This window comes from Aegilops tauschii, chromosome 5 (genome assembly GCF_002575655.3).
Source record: "Aegilops tauschii subsp. strangulata cultivar AL8/78 chromosome 5, Aet v6.0, whole genome shotgun sequence".
Lineage (NCBI taxonomy): Eukaryota > Viridiplantae > Streptophyta > Magnoliopsida > Poales > Poaceae > Aegilops > Aegilops tauschii.
The window spans coordinates 21,559,277-21,575,716 of NC_053039.3; the positions used below are offsets into that span (position 1 = coordinate 21,559,277).

The 16,440-nt window shown below is 45.4% G+C and overlaps 1 pseudogene; it reads left to right on the forward strand.

Annotated features, from left to right (window-relative positions):
- LOC141022482 (uncharacterized) overlaps nucleotides 1-16,440 on the forward strand; it is a 96,618-nt pseudogene that overhangs the window by 30,831 nt on the left and 49,347 nt on the right.

Below are 16,440 nucleotides of genomic sequence, written 5' to 3' on the forward strand. Positions count from 1 at the left end.
TAAATATTTTCAAATAACAAATTTGATGATATTTTTTCACGTTCATAAATGTTTTCAAATTTGATCGTCATTTTCTAAAAAATTATTAGATGCAACTAAAAAAATAAAAAAATAGTAATGGCGCACCAGGAGAAGGTGCGCCATTGCTATCAAGGCACTTATGGCGCACCCCTAGTAGGTGCGCCATTGGTATACCAATTTTTATGATATTTTTCAAATATTTTCAAATAACAAATTTGATGATATTTTCAAATAACAAATTTGATGATATTTTTTCATATTCATAAATGTTTTCAAATAACAAATTTTATGATATTTTTTCCACATTCATAAATGTTTTCAAATTTGATCATCATTTTCTAAAAAATTATTAGATGCAACTAAAAACAAATTTAGTAATGGCGCACCAGGGGATGGTGCGCCATTGCTATCACTGTGTTTATGGCGCACCCCTAGATGGTACGCCATTGCTAACCTTCCCCCCTCTATGTAGGTGTGTTCTGTCCATCTCGCTGTCCCTCCCTCGCCAGATCCCCCTCGGCCCCCGCGCCCGCTCCACCGCCGCCGACGACCCCCCGCACCCGACGACCCCCGCGCCCGCTCCGCCGCCGGAGCACTAGGAGGAGGAGGCCCGCGTCCACCAGGAGAGGAGGCCCGAGCACCTCGCGACCTCCCTGCCATCTATCCCCGCCTCCCCCAGGCTCGCCGTCTCCGCCCTCCGTCGTCTCCGCTCCGGCCACCACCTCATGATGGTCAGGTAATCTTCATTGCCCTCCTCCCTCTGCCTCTCTTCTCCTCTCTTCCTCCTCTCCTCCCTCCCGGCCATGCCCTCTTCATCTCTCTTTTGCTATGTTTGGGTCAAATCACTCTCGAATTTAGGTCAAATTAGGTTCAAAAATTTGCTAATTTTGGTCAAATTAGCAAGCAGCCTCTTTGCTGTCAGCAACAAGCAGTGCTTGAGGGCTGTTTAACGACTTTCAGTTTCGGCGGAAAGTGGCCTGCTCGTGCGCGTTGAAATGTGCTGGTGACGTTGAGATGTGGAGATATGATTCTACATGGCAATCTGCAAGTCAATGACCCGTGTGTCTGTTCCTGCATTTGAATTGGGCACCGCAATCAACTTGCTGACCTGCACGACCTCCCCACACCGCACGTTTCTGTTGAGAGTTCAGACACAAGCATATATATGGCCCCTCTTATGTTGGAATAAATAAAAGCATCGCCGGCTATTAGTTGTGCTTGGAATTTGTCAATGAAAAAACATGGACATGTTTTTGGCCATTGTTCACGGCCAGGTTATAACTTGCTTCTGTTGCTTGCCTTACTTAACTACTAGGAGTACAAGTAGTCAGAGACAAGTAAACTAAGGGTATCTACCTATAGTAAGAAATGTGGAACAAGCAAGGTGATTTGTTAAGTGCATTATTGTTGGTAGAAAGATATGCTTGCTGGCTATTACCTACCTATAGCTGTCATTGACTTGCAGCAGGACCTTGCTTAAGCAAGAGAAAGTACTGACAAATGCCAACTAGATATACTTACAAGCTTACTCCTCATCATGGTAGTAACTTGTAACGGCTTTCTTATGGACACGCAAAAGTAATTTTGTATCCTTTGCCGGGATTCTCAAACACCTTAATATTCTTTTTTGGTTGCTTCGATTAGAATATGTTATCATTCAACCGACCTTCTAGCAAGATGCTTGACAAAATGACAACTACCTCTCCAAGCTCTAACACAGCATGGACTTAGAGATCGGAGGACCCCTATGGCTATGGGCAGTTTTCAGTTTTGGCATCGGTTTGACACGATTACAAAATGGACTCAATTTTAGCTTTTTTCAGAGTTGATATCGTGTTCACAGGACGACACACTATGAACAGTTTCAGAATCATGTGTTTCATTTATCTGAATTGAACTAAAACCTACAAGTATTTTGGAACAAAGGGAATAATAGTCAAAGACGCTAGACTAAACTAAGGGTATCTACCAGCAGTGAGAAATGTGGAATTTGTTGAATGCATTATTGTTGGTAGAAAGATATGCTTGCTGGCTACCTATCTGTCAGTGCAGCTGCACATGATCTCTGCTAGTTATAGAAATTCATTGCTTGTCCTATGTTTTCTGTCAGGGTATTGTTCAGGAAGCTTGCTTGAGTTTGTGTCCTTTAATGTGTAAATCTGCAGTTTTAACTTGTAACAAGTTGCATCTGGCTTTTACAAAGTTGTTTTGGCTTAAGAGGATAAGTTGTTGTATATACTATCATAAAAATTATTGGAGTTTATATCATATATATATTGCTGGCATGTATTTCATATGTTCTGTAGCATTAAGGCTACATAGCATGCCAGTTTTGTGCCTTGTATTAATTGCTTTCCCTACATGTTTGCAGGTTTAAGTGAAAAAAGAGGAAGAAAGGAGAATCAGGGGTAGGGTTTCATGGCTAGAAGATATATTGCTGGGTTTTGTCTCCGACCATCGTGTCGTGATGATATTGGGGGGTTTTGTCTCCGACCATCGTTGCCTGATGATATTGTGGGGTGTTGTGGGGTTGCAGCGGGGTGGGGTGGGATAATGATTTTGCAGGTACCCCGAGAGGCCCTTGAGTTTGCCGGAATGTCGATTAACTTCCGTTCCGGCAAATTCGGGTACTCCGTATGTCCTATTTTCAGCAAAGGTCATGCTGAAATTTTCCGTGAATTTTAGCATGACTTTGCTAAAAATAGGACATATGGGGTACTTGCGACTAATGCATGGGCCGGGGTATCTTAGTACTTAATTAAGTAGGATCAACTGTTTTTTGTCCATCACTCGATAAACTACATGTATGTGTATTTAGCATGACTTTTTTTAGGCAACATAGTGGGTGATCTTCCAACTACATTTCTTCAAAGAAGATGCAAATGAATGAAATTGGCTCACCGTGCCAAGGGAAATCAGGCTCAATGTAGGACAGATGTAGTTGATTTGCTGTTCTTATGAAATAAAAAATAGATGTTTAACTGTAACCATTTACAGTAGGACTTCCAAGCAGCTGTGCTTGCAAGTAGTAGCCCTTCTCTCTTCTTCTCATTTCTCTCATCTGAAGCAGTTAAAAACTTTATTTAATTAAAACTACTCCACACAAAATTAAATGAAACTTTTCAGACAAAAATGATCATATATATATATATGGAGTAAAGTTTCAGTATAGTTCCAAGCATAGTAAAGTTTCAGTAATGTTATGGAGTACTGAATTTTGCAATTTTGGTTCTCTGTAATTTTGCAATATTGCTTGCAGTCAGTATTGCTTTAATCTGTGAAAATTGGAGTAGCATTATTGCTTGCTCTGTAGTGCATTTTTGCTAGGGACCTGATACTCCATAGTGGTGCATTTTTAGTGCAACCTAAACTGGAGTAAACTAGAGTAGGACCTGATACATTTAAGCCATTTGCTGGCACTTCTTGACTAAGACAATTCCTAACAATTTCTGTATATTTCCAAAATTCAGTTTTGTACCGTACACTGAAGCCCCAAGAAAGAAAACTGCAATCTGAAACAGATGATCAATTTTCAGCCCTTGGATTTGTTTAGTATTTTTTCACACACTCAGACACCCTTGCTTGCCATGTGTGTGAGAGAGATAGTGAGAGGAGACAAGAAGAAGGGGGTTAGGAAGGGACTTGGACCTTAGCAACAACACACTAACAGGTTCCATCCCAAAACACCTAGGCAATATAACAAACATCTCTCAATTGTTCCTTGACAATAACCAACTTTTTGGCGACATTCCTTGAGAATTAGGTTATTTGGCAACTTAGAGATCTTGTTCTTTGACAATAACCAACTTTTTGACCAAGCTTTTTTCCTATTTAGAGCGAAACATGGCCCACAACGATGAGGCCGGCGGTTCGGGCAAGGCATTCTGGGAGCTGTCCCAGGAGATGGAGGAAGAACCTCACTGCTATGAGGACGCCGCGGAAGACACCGATCCCGACTACACAACCCCTAGTGGCGTCGGGGATGACTCCACTGATGGTGCCGCCGAGGATGCCACCACTGATGATGGCAACGCACGCACAGATGGTAGCCAACCGAAGAGGCAACGGAAGGACCGGCGCCCGAACATGCTAGGCACCGTCAAGGAGGAATTCACTGAAGTGTCCTCCGGTGGGCATCCAACGACGCCCAAAGAATTAGTCAAGGGTTACTCGGGACAGCTCGGGTGCATTCTCCGGAGCACCGTCTCGATCAACACCGAGAACCTAAGGCATCGTGACCGAGGGAATTTGCGCAACCTCCTCTTCACGAAGCTGCACGAACGATACAAGTTCCCCGGTGACTTCGCAAACACACGCCTCTCAGGGAATAAAGTGAACAGTGCCGCCGTCACGAAGATTAGCACGGCCCTGGTTACTTGGAGAGCCGCAGTGAAGAGAAGGATTGCAAAAGGTGATAGTTATGAGAAGATCAAGGAGGCAAATCCTTCAATCAGCGAAGCTGACTACCTAGAGTTCAAGATCAAGTGCGAGAGCAACGCAACCGCGGAATCAAGTTAGTGGGGCAAAGATATGCGGGACTTGAACTTAGGGGTCCACAAACTCGGTCCCGGTAGTTACAGAGTGGCGGAACCTATATGGGACAAGGAGGACGCGGAGCATGCCGAGCAAGGCCTACCGCCCCTCTTCGATAAATACCGTGACAAGCAGACCAGGAACTATGTCAGGGCCCGGTACAAGATTGACCCGGTAACAAAGGAGCTTACCACGGATCCGAAGACCAAGGCGCTTGAGCTTATTCTGGTAAGGAATACACCCCCGCATAATTAGCTCCATATGGTTGCATTCTAATTAATGATTTCAAATTTCTAAATGGTTCACGTTCCTTCCGCAGGACACTGAAAGCAGTAGCGCAGGGTCGTCTCAGAGCTCCCCTTGGGACACCACTTTAAATAGGGCGTTGAACGTAATTAAACACAAGGATAAGCTCAGTAAGCCGTCATCAGCTGGTCGTGTGGCCGCTAAAGGCTTGTCCACGAAATGGTCGGAATACTATACCGCTAGGCGAAAGGAAGGAAAGAGCAGCTCGGAAAGCCAGGAGCGTGAGGTTCAAGAACTCATGGCAAAAGTGGCGCGGATTCCGGAGATAGTCGAAGAGCAAGTGCGAGACCAACTGGGAGCGACGATCACCACCATTGTGCCTACCTTGATTGAGGGGCTGCAGGCGTGGATTGCGGGCGGCCACCAGGGGCTGCCCCCGATTCCCAGCTTCACGGGCAGCAACTCGCACAACGCGCCGGCGGCGCCATTGGTGTCTCTGGCAGAGGCGGTATTGGTGTCTCCGGCGTCGGCGCCGACATTAGACCTTAATGCACTCGGGTGTGGGAAGAATATGCCGGCCGGCACCTCGGCAGCAAGCGGCCCCTCCGTCACTTATACGCCCGCCGTTGGCGGTGCCTCGACATTAGCCGAGCTCGACGCCATCACGGTAACTAAGCCTCTCGGGCGATGACTTCATCTCCTTGCCTTTGACTGGGCATCCCTGACGACCGACATGTTTTCGCAGGGCGCCGCTGACGTTCCATGCACTCTCTTGCACTTCGTGGATGGTGAGTTGATTGATGTCGCCAAGGCGAGAATCGTTCAACCGGGCAGCCGCGTGTTCCACGGTAATCCGATGCCACCTAACGTGTATAGGGTTCAACTGGTTCGGGTGCTGCGGGGCTTCGACGACTTGTTACCTCCGTATCGACCCCCTGGGGCCGACGAAGATGATGTGATGACCCTCAGCGCCTGCATAAGCTGGCCCATGCTTTGGCGGAAGAGCCAGATTCGTTTGGGGGCGGGGAACACCACCCCACAGAAAACACCGCCAGTCGTGCCGGCGCCAAGCCATGGCAAGACCGCCGCAACGCTACTAGTGTCTGCTGATCCGGACATGCATATGGCACAGGATCCGGACGACGACGACGGTACATTTACCAATGTCGATAAGTACTTCAACGAACATGGGTACGATGATATATTCTTGGGGCCTCCTTCTCAAGAACCCAACCCTGCAAAAGACGATCGCGATCTAGCTGGTACCGCGGAGAAAGCCAATTGCAACAGGCGTCGTCTAGCGTTCAGTTCTCAGGAGACGCCTCCAGCTGCCGCCTTCACCGAGCCTCAAATAGCCGAGGTGCGAAATATTATCAGCCCCAACACACTGAAGAAGGTGGTCTATGAGCAGAACTCGATCCTTTACAGCAGAAGAAGCAGAAAGGACGGAAAAGAAAGAATAACAAGGCTGCGAGCCAGCCGGCACCGAGTACGATCCGTGCTCAGGACGGGCCACCTGCACCTAAAGATATCTCGAGGAGGGTGCATGTGGCGGGTAGGCCGATGCTACCGACTAATCTGCTCAATGCTGCAACCGGTGCTATGCGGAGTCTGCATGACAGTGTTCTTTCTTTGGATAAGCGGTGTCTCTCTTAGAATAAGGTGGCATACCCGATTTTTGTGGCTAAGGTGCCAGAGGGCAAGGGCTTTGTCGATAGCGCCATCGGGGGTATGATCATCCTGCGGTTTGATGACATCTTCGCTATATTTAACCTTCATCCGCTGCACTACACCTTCGTTCGGCTATTTTCGCTGAGTATGGAGATGCGGATCATTAGAGACTAGACCCCGGACATCGTGATAGTTGACCCCTTCTACATGCGTGCCAAGATCTTGGGCAGCACTGGGGACCGGCAAGTCGCGAGTTCATACCTCGAAGGCGTCATTATGGCGAACCCAGATAAGGATAACTTCATCGTGCCTTACTTTCCCGAGTAAGTCATCCCCTCACCGCCCCGTAACATATGATTTCTTAGATTTCGATCGTTCTTTTTTTCTAACATTCTGTGTTTTGTGCAGTGATACACATTACACACTCATCCTCTTAAGCCCGAATTATTCCATGGCCACGCATTTTGACTCGGATCGTCAGTCGAAGAAAGACTACACAAATATCAAGATAATGTTCTCCCCGACTACGCCAAATCTGGAGGCACCTTCAGGAGGCCAATTTTTAGGTACGGCAAGCACGTGTTCACCCACGTAACGACGTTCCCCTACATCAAGCAGCCGCCTGGCGGTCAGAAGGATGCCTACTACGCCATCCATCACATGCGGGCGATCGTACGGGACCATAATCACCTTCTGCTACCAAATAGTCTCAAAGATTGGGCCGCACGCTTGTCAGCAATCCAGGACGCGGACCTCAGACAAGAATTCTTTCGCATCCAGTCGGAGTTTGCGGAAATCATCCATCAAGATGTCCTTCGTATCTCGGGGCGGTTCTACCTCAAATATCAACCGTCCAACAGTGAAATAGAAACAACGCTACAAATGCAGGCTGACAACGAACGCACATTCATGACCATCACGAAAGATGGCGGCTTCATCCACGCTCTGGTCGCTGAGTCGAGTCAAAAGTAGTGATGCTATGTAGTTCTGAAATATCGATTAGCTCATGTTGTAATTAAACTTTAATGAACTTGTATGTCTCTTTGGTTTGGACAGTCGTTCAACTTATATGCAATCGATGCTATTTATTAGTAGGACCATGAATCATGCTATTACTGTGTTGCTTTTCTCTTCCGATCCTTTTGTTGCATACTTATATATTGCTTATCTATTGTCTATGAATTTCTACTAACGTTTTGTTTGTCTAGTGCATAGAGATGCTTTCGTATGTCGTGTACAAGGGTAAGGTTCCCGGAGTCTACGACGACTGGGAGGAGTGTCGGAGACAGGTTCATCGTTTCAGCGGTAACAATTACAAAGGGTACACCACTAGGGCGGAGGTAGAAGCTAGATACGCGCGCTATCTAGCGGGAGAGAGGAGGGAGCATTGGAGGAACCGGATGAAGACCAGTTTCATCGCGATGATGCTCATCGTGAGGACCGCAGCTCTCTTCTATGTGATGGTAGTTTAGATGATCGATATCGACTTGTAATGTGAAGACAAACTCGCTACTCGCGGTCTCAAGACTTGTAATGTTCTAACTTTGTTCGGTATTTTGAATTTGGAATCTAATATGATGAGTTGTATTCGGAGACTAATAATCTATTGTATTCGATAAATCTGTTGTTTATATGTTGTGCTGTCTATATTCTGTGCAGTAATGTATTTTGTAACATGTGCAAATATCATAAAAGAAAAAAATTCCTAATATTCATACTAGTGGCGCACCATACTGCACTTTAGTGGCGCACTGCAATAAACACACTAGTGGCGCATTATCTAGAAGTGCGCCATTAGTAACCCAGAGCACAAGGTAAATATGGCCGACTGGGAGGCATAGTAATGGCGCACTGCCTGGTGCGCCACTATTGTCTGGTATACTAATGGCGCACCAGGGGTGCGCCATTAGTACTTGTTACTAGTGGCGTGACGATAGTGGCGCACCTATAGTGCTCCATTAATGGCCAAAACAGGTGCGCCACTAATTAGCCTTTTCCTAGTATTGCAGATCTCTTGTTGGGTCCCGATAGCTCCTCAAAGATGGATTCAGAGACAGATGACCAGTCCTATTCCCCCACCGAGGTGTATGCTCTAACTTGGCATGATTATACTGCTCATATCATGCATATGGTGTCTTGCATTGCATAGTTTAGACATCATATACACAATATTCAACACCATGTTCTTAGTTCAGACATCATATCGAATTAAATCATGCGATCCTGATTACTTAGATAACTTGTATGTGAATTATGTCATGCGATCCTGTTTAGTTATTCATCATATCTTCGAATTATGTTATGCTATGCTATCCAGTTTAGATAGACATCATATATATGAAATTATGTCATGCTATCCGTTTTAGTTAAACAATATAGATGTCAACTATTTCATGCCCTGTTTTTTCAACACTATCTATTGCATCTGTCTCTCATACAATGTCTGTACATTCAACTATATTTCATGTTTATCAGCCATTTGAATTGGAGCCGGTGATGGCGGTATCTAGCGGAGTAAAAACACGGTCTTCAAATAAAACAGTGCTACCTCTTGGTGGAGATAGCACCCCGGTTGTACATGCACGAGAACTAGCCTTACCACACATAACCCAGACTCTCGCAGATTGTACCCCTAATGCGATGGCAGAGAACCAGCTTCACCCAATCTTACCCCAACCACAGCAGATAGTAACCCAGTTCCTGTTGACACACCACCATCTCCACCACAGAGCTCCCAAACAAGAGCAGTTAGTAAGGCAGCTCCAGTGCCCAGAGGGCCAGTACTACCACGGCGAACCCCACTCCACTAGTTAGTAAGCCTATTCCTGTGGAGGAAGCACAACCAGCCAGTCGTAGTTTAGCATCTATCAAATTTGATGTTGTTAAATCCTATGTGCGTATCTTCCCATCTTGGAAATATTATACTGAAGATGAAGGAAAATGCCAGTTGTAGGTGTTTTTCCAGGAGTTATGTGTAAGTAATGTTATTCATGGCAACTACTTTGCTTTGTCCCATACAATCTACCTCCACGATGGTTATAATACAACAAATTTTCCCATTTTTCTCTATAGAGAAGGACCGATTTGGAAACTCAGGATGAGGTAACCTGTGCTAATACCTCTGCTATCTTCAAGAATGATTGGTGGCAGTATCGGAATTACCTGAAGAAAACGTACTTCACTGGCAAAGAAACTCCTCAAATTCCCTTACGTTCTCCTGAGACGCATTTACTGGACGATGATTGGGAACGCCTTGTCCTGTACTGGTCCCGAACCAAGAATGTGGTAAGGTCTATGAGCTCATTTTTTAAGTACTGTATTCTTGTGTCTTATTGTACTCTGTTCATGTAGAAGAAGTGCTTAAACCTGAAGAACAACTGTTCATATTTAAGATTCCATTGCTATCATGCATACTGCTTTGCTCTTGTATCATTGTATTTACTGATACAAACTGATTTTTAAATTGAAGGATCCAATCAAAACTCCAAAGGCACAACAGGTATGTTCACGCATGTTTCTTTAATAGGTCTGCCCTTATCAATAGCTCATTTCAATTTCAATTGTGTATACAGTTGATTTCACATATCATGACATTACTAGCATCACAACAGAGCCAATAGTGTTGTTGTACATGTAGACCCATCGTACCCATCTGAAATCTTGTTGTGCCGTGTAGTTTCCCACGCTTTGTATTCTTTCACTGCTGCTTTGTCTTGAACTGATATGATTTGAACCGTGTCTCTATTTTGATTTGGGAAGACAATGCAGTGACCATAGGACATAGATATATGTTTGTTTGATGCTTTTATTATGTACTAGTACTTGGCAATAGAAGACTTAGTAGTTTAATCCTGTCCACCTTACTAATGAACTGGTTCACTGAAATGAGTTTCATATATATACTAGTACATGCTAAACCTGTTATGTGTCTGCTTGTTTCTTCTTTTAGAATGCTGACCAAATATTAGGGAAGAGTACCTTATTAAGCAATGGTAAAGGAAGTAATGCATATAAGGTTAAGGATAGTGAGATATCCTTGTTGGTCTCCACCAAATCTAATAAAACAGCTAAGGAAGACTATCTTGAAGACAGTGAGACAACCCCAAAGTCCTGTCTTGGTTTAGTGTTCGAGTTACTGACCACTACCGCTTGCACAAACTATTCAAACTCACTGTCTGAATCAGTTCAGTTTCTTGAGTCTCAACTACAAGCTGAAAGACATCGATCAGCTGTGTTGCGACAAGAAGCGGAAGGACTGCGGAAGTCCATGGAGCATTCAGATGCATACTTTCTGGTGCAACCGCAAGCGTTGGAGGATTTTAGCGCCAGACAGGACAAAGCTAATAAGCTTGCTAAACTTATTGCCAGCATGGTGGATACCCAGGATAACGTTTCTTGAGCTCTTCTCAAGTTGTTTCAGTTATCACTAATAGGGAAAACATTATACACAGAATCTCAGTAGCAGCACGGCACAAAAAGAGGCGCTACTGCTAATTAGCAGTAGCGATGTTCAGAAAAGCCCGCTGCTGATGAAAATTTAGCAGTAGCGCGTGATGGATAAACCGCGCTGCTAAAAAAATGTACCGACATTACCCAACAACCTAAGTTTACCAGCGCGGTGGCACGATGCGCACTACTTCTTTTTGGTCACGTCGCTGCTGCTAGTTTTGAAATTATCCACACGGTTGGCCCGTTTAGCAGTAGCGCATGTGAGAAAAGCGCGCTGCTGCTACACCCTTAGCAGTGGTGCGCTTTTCCTCCCGCGCTATTGCTAAGGCACGGCACCCCACCACCTTTTCCCACCCGTCCTCCCCTCCCCCATCTCTTCTCCTCCCTTTCCCCTACCTCCCACATCCTCCCTCTCTCACTCTTCTTCTTCCTCAAGACTTCTCCCCCCATTACTCTCCCTCTTCTAGCTACCTTTCTCTCTCTTCATTCCTCCTAGCTAACTACACCACCTCCATTAATGAATCTCCTTTGTCTTTTTCCTCCCCCCTCCACTAGTTGAAGTTGTCTCCTCCCAAATTAGCTAGCTACGTAGATGTAGCATTTAGTCAAGTGACCTATTTGCCCCCTAACTAGATCTATCTTTGTCAAGAAGAGCTTTGTGCACTTTTGATCTCCCTACATCATCATCTCCATTGTGTGCTCGATCTCGAGATAGAGGTGATTAAAATTTCATGCTTTTGCAAAATGGAAATATGTGTACGTGTGTGTGATATGATAATTGGGCAATATGATGGAAATTGTGTGTGTGGCATGAGTTGACGCCAAATTGTGCTTTTGAGTTACCTATGTTTTGCCGAAATGTCGATTTATTTCCATTTCGGCGAATTCCGGGCAAACTCTAGATCTATATATGGCCTATTTTTAGGGAAGGTCATGCCGAATTTTTGTATGACTTTGATGCATGCACGCATTTTTATAATCAATTTGGTTATTATTACCATGCAGACGTTCATGATGGTTAGTGGAACGATGGTGGACAGGTGGTTGCGGTCGGCGGTGCAGGACATGAAAGAAAATAACCTGACAGAGGTTTTATGTCCGTGTCGAAAATGCAAAGGAATAGTTTGGCTCGACCTCTATGACGATGGTCATGTCGAAGAGCACCTGCTCATGACTGGTTTCATGGATGGCTATACTCGGTGGATAATTAAAGATGAGTATGATGATGTTGAGGACGCCGACGGGGCAGGCAATGATGACACGGGGCAAGACGAAGAGATGATCGATAATGGCAGCGGGGAAGAGGCCGGACATGGCGGCGGAGAAGGAGCCGGAAATGGCGGAGGAGAAGGGGCCGGACATGGAGGCGTAGAGAACGACGTGGACTCCACGCAGCAGAGTTCGTCGGTACTAAGTTCAATCATGCGGGACCCTCATGTTCAAGCACTGCTTCACAAGGAGACGAGTACTGAGAGAGCTGCTTCCAGAGAGGAGGCTAAGTTGGAGCAACTAGTGGTAGACTCGAACACTCCATTGTATGATGGTTGCAATCCTGAGGTGACCCGCTTGAGTTTCACGCTCCAACTCCTGAAGACGAAGGCTAAAAACAAATGGACTGACACTAGGCTCGATGAGCATCTCAAGTACCTAAAGGATGTTCTTCCCGCGGGGAATCTATGTCCTACTAGTGTTGATGAGGCCAAGAAGATCGTGTGCCCTCTTGATCTGCCGCACATTAGATACCATGCATGCATCAACGATTGCACAATTTATCGGAAGGAGCACGCGGAAAAAACAAGCTGTCCGGTGTGCAATGCTTCTCGATACAAGAAGGCCGGGAAGAAATGTCCCCAGAAAGTTGTATGTTACTTACTGATCACTCCCCCTCCAGGGGTATTTTGTAGATCCCAAGGAAGCAAAGCTAACGTGCTGGCACGCGGAGAGGAAGAAGCCCGACGATGCAGATGATCCGAAGCTGAGACACGTTAAGGATGGAAGCCAGTGGAGAGCGTTGAACAGCTTCTATCGGTATTTCGAATGTGATGCAAGGAACATCGTGCTCAGCGCGTGTACCAATGGCATGAATCCGTTTGGCAACCAGAACACCAACCATAGCACATGGGCCGTGTTTGTATGGATATACAACCTCCCCCCTGGTTGTGCATGAACTCGAAGTACATTCACATGAGCATGCTTATTCAAGGGCCGAAACAACCAGGAAATAATATTAATTTGTATCTGGGGATACTTCAAGAGGAGTTAGACACGTTATGGAAAACACCGGCCAAGACATGGAACGCCAGCAAAGGCGAGTATTTCTACATGAGAGGCGCGCTGATCACGACGGTGCACGACTATCTCGGTTACAGATATGTCGCAGGCCAGGTGTGCCATGGACATTGCGGATGCACGCGGTGCATGGATGATACGACGTCTCAGCAGCTAACGTCAAGGAAAGATGGTTGGTCTGGGAAAATCGTCTACATGGGGCATCGAAGATGGCTTGAACAGGACGACCCGTGGAGAAACCGTGGAGATCTATTCAATGGTCACGCTGAGCATCGAGGACCTCCACGTAAGCGGAGTGGTGCCGAAATCGATGAGCTGTTGAAAAACTGCAAGGAGTGCCCCGCGCCGGGAAAGACAATGGAAAAGGTGCCGGAGCCGCTGCTGAAGGTATGGAAGACGAGGTCTGTGTTCTGGGACTTGGAGTACTGGCACAAACTCGATACACCTCATTGCCTTGATCAAATGCATATATGTAAGAATGTCCATGAGAGCTTGCTCGCGACACTGATGAACATGCCGGATAAGACCAAGGATGGGCCGAAGGGAAGAAAAGACATGCAAGATTTGAAAATCAGGGAAGATCTGCACATGCCGCCCCGTAAAATGTCAGACGAGATAGAGACGGAGACAGAGGCACGGGAGAAGAAGGGCAAGAAAATAAAGAAAGAGGATTATTGCCCCCCTTCTTGCTTCACCTTAAGTGAGGTTGAGATCGGTCAATTCTTTAAGTGCCTTGCCGGAGTCAAAATTAGTTCCGATTACTGTGGCAAGATAAGTAGATATCTAGACACGGACAAGAAAAGGTTCAGCGGGATGAAGTCCCATGACTGTCAGGTGATGATGATGCAGATACTACCTGTTGCCCTTAGAGGAATAATGGACAAGAACGTCCCTGACACGCTTATTGGTCTCTGTAACTTTGACGTCATCTCTCGAAAGTCGATCAGTCTAAAGCAGCTCCGATGGCTACAGGAAGGGATTGTTGTGATACTGAATGAGCTTGAGATGTACTTCCCGCCCGCGTTCTTTGACATGATGGTGCATCTGTGTGTCCATATTGTGGACGACATAATAGACCTGGGGCCGTCATTTCTGCACAACATGATGCCGTTTGAGAGGATGAATGGGATCATCAAAGGATTCGTTCGTAACATGTCCCGTCCAGATGGAAGCATCGTCCAGGGCTATCTCACACAAGGGTGCATCTATTTCCGCGAGAATTTTCTATATGGCGCAGACCTGCAGCCGCCTGGTGTTAGTGTTGGTTTGCCCGTTAACAAGCACAATGGGAGACTCGAAGGAGAAGGTCACTCCAATGGTCGCAGGGAACTGCACGTGGTATAATCAGATCGACGTAGCGACTTTGACAGAGCAAATTTGGTAGTGCTACAACACCTAGACGAGGTAGATCCTTTTGTGGCACTGCACAAAGAAGTTATCGCAAAGAAGTATCGTGACCGGGGGGTATGCATGATGGATGCCAAGGTTACTAGAGAGCACAACTCCACTTTCCTGCATTGGTTCAAAGAGCATATTATTGCTAATCCCCCGGAGGAGGGCTCTAAGGACGGATTGCTCATATACGCCTTAGCACATGGCTCCTCGCCCAACCTCGTAACCTATCGGGCATACGATATCAACGGATACACGTTCTACACGGAGGCCAAAGATATGGACAGTGATGATCAGAACTCAGGGGTGACGATGGAATGCATGGCCGGCAGCGACAACGGTGCAACTGAAAGATTTTACGGAAGGGTCGAGGAGATCTAGGAGCTTTACTACCCTGGCAGTACTAGGAAAAGGGCTATAGATAATATGGACACTAATGGCGCACCACACATGTGGTGCGCCACTACTATATACTAATGGCGCACCATGTGTTGGTACGCCATTAGTGTCCAAATAATAATGGTGCACCACATCCACGGTGCTCCACTACTAACATTTTTTTTATTTTTTTTCAAAACTAGTAATGGTGCACCAAGGGATAGTGCGCCATTACTAGTTAAACTAGTAATGGCGCACTACACCCTCGGTGCGCCACTACTAACAATTTCTTTTTTTTTCAAAACTAGTAATGGCGCACCAGGGGACAGTGCGCCATTACTAGTTTTAACTAGTAATGGCGCACCACACCCTCGGTGCGCCACTACTAACAATTTTTTTAATTTTTTTTCAAAGTTAGTAATGGCGCACCATGGGTGTGGTGGCGCACCACACCCACGGTGCGCCATTACTAACTTTGCCCAAAAATTCCACCGAATGCACCCCCCTGTGGACCGCCTTTTCAGTTTTAGAAAAAAATAAAAGAAAATGATGGAAATGTCAATAAAATAAAATAAAATAAGTTTCCTATGTGATATGTGGTCTAGTTGTTGGGAAAATTTACAAATATGAATTTCGACTTTATTTGCAAAATCTCTCTGGAATCTGTAAAATGGGCATAACTTTTGCATACGAACTCGGATTAAAAAGTTTTTTATATGAAAAATCATCTACTCGAAAAGATACATCCGAATTCAACCGGGGAACCCCATTGGATATTTTTAGAATCCCCAAAAACCTAACAGAAAAAAAGATATGGGACTTTTAAGATTTAGAGGGGGAAAAATGGAAAAAAAATTCAAACTTACTAGTGGCGCACCATTTGCTAGGTGCGCCACTAGTAACAGAAAAAAATAGTTCCAAGTTTTTTTTGAAAAAATGTTCAAAATATGATATGTAATATGAACGGAAGTTTGAAATATTTTTTCAAAATTTTATCACACTCATGAACATGAACAAAGTCCTAGACATCAACAAGGTTTAATAGGATTGGCATGCTAGATATATCAACAAGTGCCTGTTAAGTGAGCTGGTGCTGGGGATGGATAGAACTCTGAAGTTAAGCGTGCTTGGGCTGGAGTAGTGTGAGGATGGGTGACCTTTCGGGAAGTTTGACCACGGAGTGCGATTTGACTTGAGATTAAACTTATTGACCCGAGATTAAGAAAAAAACGAAAAAAAAATTGAATTTTTTTTTCTATATGGTGCGCCATTACTAAGTCAGATAGTAATGGCGCACTGCCTGGTGCGCCATTAGTATACCAGATATTAATGGCGCACCTATGGTGTGCCATTTGTAAAAAATTCTAATGGCGTGATGCTAGTGGCGCACCTGTAGTGCGCAATTATTAGGCAAAACAGGTGCGCCACTAGCAGACCTTTTCTTAGTAGTGTGGACTGCAC